The sequence below is a fragment of the Camelus bactrianus genome, chromosome 25 (genome assembly GCF_048773025.1).
Source record: "Camelus bactrianus isolate YW-2024 breed Bactrian camel chromosome 25, ASM4877302v1, whole genome shotgun sequence".
NCBI classification, from domain to species: Eukaryota; Metazoa; Chordata; class Mammalia; order Artiodactyla; family Camelidae; genus Camelus; species Camelus bactrianus.
The window spans coordinates 24549339-24555936 of NC_133563.1; the positions used below are offsets into that span (position 1 = coordinate 24549339).

The window sequence follows — 6598 nt, forward strand, 5'->3', positions numbered from 1 at the left end:
GAATTAACATACAAATACTTACTATGGGATAAGAACTTGACAGCCTCTCTAGTCATTCATCTAAAACATTTTCATTGAAGATTAATTTATGAAAAATGTATCGAGCTCTTATCCCAGCTATCATGAAACTTCTAATGAGAGAAGACAATCAGATAGTCTTAGTAGGCATTATTGTTAAGTCTAGACCTAAATAAGAAATAGAACTTCACTTTTTAGAGTTTGATATTTGTCTCCAAATCCCATTCTGCTAGAGGGCAGAGGCCTCAGTTCTTCCTAGGGTTCTATGTCCCTAGAGTTACGCCACTGACTCTGGGTCATTGTGGGGGACACCAGTATGATCTTCAACCCTGGTCTAAGCAGCCCTACAATTGCCATTATCTGAAATCCATGGCCTCTTTTGGTTTTGTAGTTTTTTTTTTTTTTTTTCTATTGCTTCTGTTCTGTGTTTGGAGCAAAGTAATGTTTTGTTAGGTTTCCCATTTGCCTGGTCATCCTGTACAGTCATTTCAACTCAGTGAGTCTTTCTTATTTCACAAGCAGAGCTGTCAGGAAGATGCGCTGTAACATTTCTTCATCTTACTACTCTCTTTCTCCACACAGAGCCTGACTGGTAGGTAGGGTGGCTGGAATTTCTTTCTAGTCTTGGATAAATTTTTCTCAGTTCCCATTTCCAGCCCAGACACTTGTTCTCTAAAAAGATCACATTTAAAACTGGTATCTAAAGGAAGAAAAGGATCAAGCCACTCACAGATTGAGAGAAAAAACATTTTGAGTAGGTTCAGCATGACCTGGTTGTGTTTGGAGAATTAGTCTAAATATATGAGTTCAATTATTTCTTCCAGTAATCCCATGAGATAAGCACTTATGATTTTATTGATAAAAAAGTAAAGTTCATTTTGTTAAGAAATGCCAGAAGTTCTCAGCTAACGTAGACAACTATAACAATTTTAATTATGAGAACTCGTAAGGCTGAAAAGAAAAATATGGGGGAAGGAATAGAGTGGGGTACCTGACCTTGGAGGAGAGGAAGACATTCCCTGAGAAATAGATGTATACTTGAGTCCTGAAGAACTGATGAAGCAGCCGAATGAAACACTGAAAGAAAAGCTTCAGGCTGAGAGGATATTATGTGTGAAAACCCTTCTGTGATAAATAGGTGAAACGTTTGATGAACCGAACGAAGACTAGAGTCGTACCATTGAGCGTGATGGTGAGAGGGCCACAAAGTGAGCCAAAAGAGGAAGGGGGCAGAGATACTGCCTAGCCTTGAGAACAGGGATGAGGGTTTGGAACTGCAGCTTGTTTCATGGCTACCTTAGTATATGATTCTAACTCCATCATAACGCAAACAAAAAACCAGGAAGGAGAAAAAGAAGAAACCTACATTAGTTTCTTATTGCTGTTGTGACAAATTTATTTTCCAGTTTTTGAGCTCAGAAGTCCAAAATGATGCCCTGATGGTATTAAAATCAAGATGTCGACAGGACGGCATTCCTTTTGGAGGCTCTAGCAGAGAACCTGTCCCTTGCCTTCGCCTGCCTCCAGACACTGCCTGCACGCCTTGATCCCTGGCCCCCTGCCAGCAATGACATCACTCTGACCTATGATTCCACTGTCATGTCATCTCCTTCCCTGATGCTGAGCCTCCTGCCTCTCTTTCATGAGGGCCAATGCAATTGCATTTGGTCCACTCAGATAATCCAGAATAATCTCTCTAACTCAAGATCCTTAACTTAATCATATCTGTAAAACTTCTCTTACCATATGAAGTAACATTCACAGGTCCAGGATTAGCCCACAGACATCACTGCACGAAATGCCTACCACAAAGCCTCAATGATTATAAGGACTTTTAGAAAGAAGATTAGTAAAGGATTATTTCTTCATCTTATTTATAGAATCAAATACGTTACAATGTGTTGGTACAATATTAAATGCTAAACAACAAATGGACTACCAGAACACTATTCAATGGTGAAAAATGGACTGGAATAGATAACAGCGACTGGCACCTATTTTACATAATGATTAACTAAAATACTAAGGATACACCAAAAATGAAAATGGGTTAAGGGACTGAGGATTGATTAGGGACCTTTATTTTTCCTCCCACAAACAAAACTATTTGGAGGGATGGGATAGTACCAGATAAGAAATATTTCCTTATTAAAGAAAGAATCCAGATAGAAGAGTGATAAATGACTAAGCAGATGTCTTAGATGCCTGCCTGCTCTTTGCCCTTGAAGATCTACTTTCTGCCTCTCCCCACTCTGATCTCTGTTCCAGCAATCTGACTTTCATCAAAGGGTGCCCTTGTCCCCTGACTTCTGGTTGGGCTCATCCAATAGGGAGCCTCAGAAAGAATTTTTTAGGGTTTGGGGATTTATTTTCCCTGGCACCGTCCCTGTGTGGTTGCTGCAGTCTGACTCACTCCTACATCAAAGGCAAGTCTCTCTCTAAAAGCCTCTCTCCTATTGGCTTCTCCTCATTACTCTTTTCCTCCATTCCACTGGGTCTCCCCTGTCCTTTGTGGTTCCTTACACACTACCCACAGCTTTGTTAATTTTATTAAATCCTCTTCAAACGATCTTACTGTATAAAATCCATCTGTTTCTTGCTAGGACTCTCACTGACGCAGCAGAGCAGAGAGAGCTACCCCAGCTGAAAACATATGCAGCAAAGAATGTGTGTGAAAGAAGAGGTGATGGATGCTAGAGAATGCAGGAGGGGCTGCAGTTTGGGAGCGACAGATGAAATGGGAAACAGAAGTTAAACATGAGCAGAAATAGGGATAGCAGGTAAAAGTTCATATATGAGAAACGTCAGGGCTGCTTGTCACTTCCTCATATGGGATCCCAGCCACTATCTATTCAGCAGATTTGCACGTAAGAAAATATGTGAAAACAAAATATTAAAAATGTTTCAGATATGTAAGTAAGTACCCATGAGATGTATCTCACATACAACTGTCCCAATTAAGGCACTCTAGGATGGGCTTCAGCAAATGAGGGAAGAAGAAACAGGAGAAAAATAAGTAATAAGATGTAAGATCTGTGTAAGAGTAAGAAGAGGAAAAAGATAACCCTCCCAGTTCAGGTTGGAGCAGGAGAATGGAAGGTAAGAAATGAAAGGTAATTGTTTATTCACTCTTTTAACCTTAATTGAAGGCATCATGTTTGTTTTATTAATAAATAAGAATATATTAAAGTGTTAATTTATCATGATTGTGACAAATAATTTTCCCAGTGTGATGTGGACAATTAATTATTTTATTATTATCTTGTACAGTTGAAGTTTGAAGTTCATATTTAGTTAAATATATGCATACATTTTATGATTTCTTCTATCACATTTCTATAGCAAACTTTTTACTTCCGTAAGGTTTAGTGGGATATTTACCCGTATTTTGTTTCCCTTCTGAGTATATGGTCTCTCCACGATTCTAGCATGGTGGTCTCTGGGCTCTAAGAAAGAATATTCCAAGGAAGTGGAAGTTGCCAATATTTAGGGAGTTGGACCAGAAACTGGCCTAGTGCCATGTTGACAATATTCTATTGGTCACGGCAGTCACAGATCTCCAGATTCAGGATGGGAGGAGTGTCATTACACTTGGATTCTCACTGGTTCCATCAAAAAACAGGGCAATTTGCAAGTGAATGGTTACTCATTGTGTGGAGCACACACTGGGGGAAGGGCAGAGGCTGACAATTACTGGCTGGTAAGGTTAAATATTTGTATTTTAATTTGAAAATATCACCTAAAAAGTCAGTGAAATCTTGGTAGATAAATTCTCAAAACCTGAAGTAATGTATTTGATCCTTTGAATCATAAATACAATAGACATTTATACAGAAATCTATCCATTGAGGTTTAATTCAAAACATAACATCTAGAGTCCATTGGCTTTTAACAAGTTTAATTTTCAGAAATCCAGTGTTGGCTGATGGATGGTGGAAGAAATAAAATATAGCGCTTGATTTGAACAGGTCACTTATCAAATAATCTCAAACGAAAAAGTCAACTTGTGTTCCTGTGTTATATTCACAAGACTCTTCTCAAGGTCATTTGAGAAGATTTTTCAGTTGAAAGCTGAGAAAAATCTGCTCTCTGGGACAGTCATAACAGGCACTTGGTATTGGTCGCAAAATGTTAATTTATAATAGTTTGTAAAGAGAATATTGATGTAGCTCAATAACTAAACTACATTACCTTATGAAGGTACCTTTGAATGCTGTAAAAAGAAACCTGCTGTAGTGACAATCAGATATTGTACCTATGGGGAAGGCCAAGGAATGGCTAAAATGCTGACCCATAGCGGTCAGTCTCTCCCATAGACCCAAAAGAGGTCAAGTGATGAAATAAGCTATGGAGGAAGAGATTGTGTGAGTTATTGGCAGCAGTTGAAACAATTTATTCATCGGCAATTGCAGCTGGAAAGCTCCAACCTCCCTCCCGCTAAGCAGTTCGTATAATCTTAGTATTCAGTTTAGCACCTATGAGTTACCATTATTGCTCAGAAGGAAATAGCTTGCTGTGAACTTGACATTAGACCTGGATGCTATTACCAGTGCCAGCCCTCTAATAGATTTTAACATGTATCTAAATTACATGGGGATCTTGGTGAGGTATAGACTCTTACTTAGTAGACCTGGGTTACGTGCTGAGATTCTGCACGTCTAACAAGCTCCCAGGTGACGCTGACATGGCCAGTCTGCGGACCACACTTTGAGAAGCAGGACCCCAGTCAACATATCATTTTAGTGAACTGTCACAATTATAAGTAAACTGGAGAGTGAACAAATATTTTTTGATTCCAAAAGAAGTGAACCGGGACAGCCGGTCTCATTATGGAATTAAATAAATCACAGATAAAATTCAGAGTTCTAAAGCTGATAGGGATTCCTTACAAATTGTTTAACAGATTAACTTAAATTGAGAAAGACAATCCAGCTTATCAGTAACAAGCCATGCTGCATAACATATTTGTGTTCCAAACTGACATTAGTGATCTGAGATGACTAAATGTTTTGTTTTGTTTTGTTTTGTTGTTTTGTTTGGTAAATGGTACTTAAGACTTTATTTTCATTTTTTATTTTTTTCATTTTAGAGATTTTATTTAAAAAATATGGAACGCTTCACGAATTTGCGTGTCATCCTTGCACAGGGGCCATGCTAATCTTCTCTGTATCCTTCCAATTTTAGTATGTGTGCTGCCGAAGCGAGCTCTGAGATGACTAATCATTTCAAGAAGGGAGGATCAAACTGTTAAGAAGGACAGAAGGGCTGATGACACCCATGAGTTTTCCATTAGAGGTGATCATAAATGTAGTGACAAAAATGTAGAATCATTACACTGATATATTTAGAACACATTGGCATATTTCACTCTGATTATAGAGACCTCACTGTGTCATCTTTACTATAAAGATCTCATTTAAGAAAAGAGATATCACATACACACTTTCTTGTTTTGGTAAGCCACCCATATTGCTATTAGAGAAGAAAATTTAACATGAGATAACAAGTCTCCTCCTAACCATGCATAGCTGTCAGATTCTTTCTCATACACGCCCTTCATGGTGGTTTGAGCATAACATAGCCTCAAGCCATCTGTCACTCTGTCCCTTAATTAGATGGAAAATTTGACTTGCACATGGGAGACAGTATAGGATCTTACATTGGGACGCATGTGTGTGCGCGTGTGTGTCTGTCTGTACACCTATCTACGCATGTATGTATTCATTTATCTGTATCCTTCTGTATCTAAATCTATATATGGGTATATAGAACCTTTTTTTAAAGAAGACTTTGGAATCTGTATTAGATCACAATAAATCAAGAGAGGTGCCTGGGAGACTTTCCAGAACTGGCTTCGGGAAAATGGATTTTTTTTTTTGGAGCAATTTTATAGGCAAGTCAGTTATTTTGATTGAGTCTATTTTTCCGAGAGAAGATGGGGAAATAAACCCCTAAAACTACTCAAATCCATCTATGACTGATACTCGGCTTTGATTACTTGAAAGGGATCTGATCTTACGACTAATTTCAAAGTGCAGGAAAAGGAACTTGCTTCCAGATACTTCCTCTCCTATTACTAATGCTAATCTTTCATCTCACATTAAGAAACAAATTGCAAATGCCAACACCCCTGTTGATAGTTGACTTATTTGACTTCAAAGACTCGATTTAACTTAGTATTTCTGAATTTATTAAGGAGTACAATGTGCCCATTATCGTCCCAGCTACCATGGAGTAGGAGTAACCAATATAAGGACGTAGCCTAGGTCCTCTAAAAGCAAAGCTCAGGGCAAGGATAAAAGCACTGACGCTACATTTGGGATCAGGATGAAAGCTTAGTTGATATGTGTTAAAAAAATAGAAGTGAAGCAAGAAAAGATGAGAATTATTCATTGAGTTAAACTGCTGGCCACTTCCTTATGATAAGCCTTGAAGACAAACAGTTGGATGCTATGAGTTTTCTAGCACACAGAACTTTCTCTGGAGGGGCTACCTAGAAAATGCATCTCAGAGAAGTTCATAGAGGAAGGAGGAGGAGGAATGTAGCTGCCTGGATCCCTGCTCTCTCCTGCTTAACACT

The 6598-nt window shown here is 38.5% G+C and overlaps 1 non-coding gene across 1 annotated transcript; it reads right to left on the bottom strand.

Annotated features, from left to right (window-relative positions):
* Nucleotides 1-5119: 5119 nt before the first annotated feature.
* Nucleotides 5120-5226, bottom strand: LOC123613567 (U6 spliceosomal RNA). The gene has a single exon (XR_006720938.1). It is a non-coding gene; the product is annotated as a U6 spliceosomal RNA (small nuclear RNA).
* Between the last annotated feature and the right edge of the window lie 1372 nt (nt 5227-6598).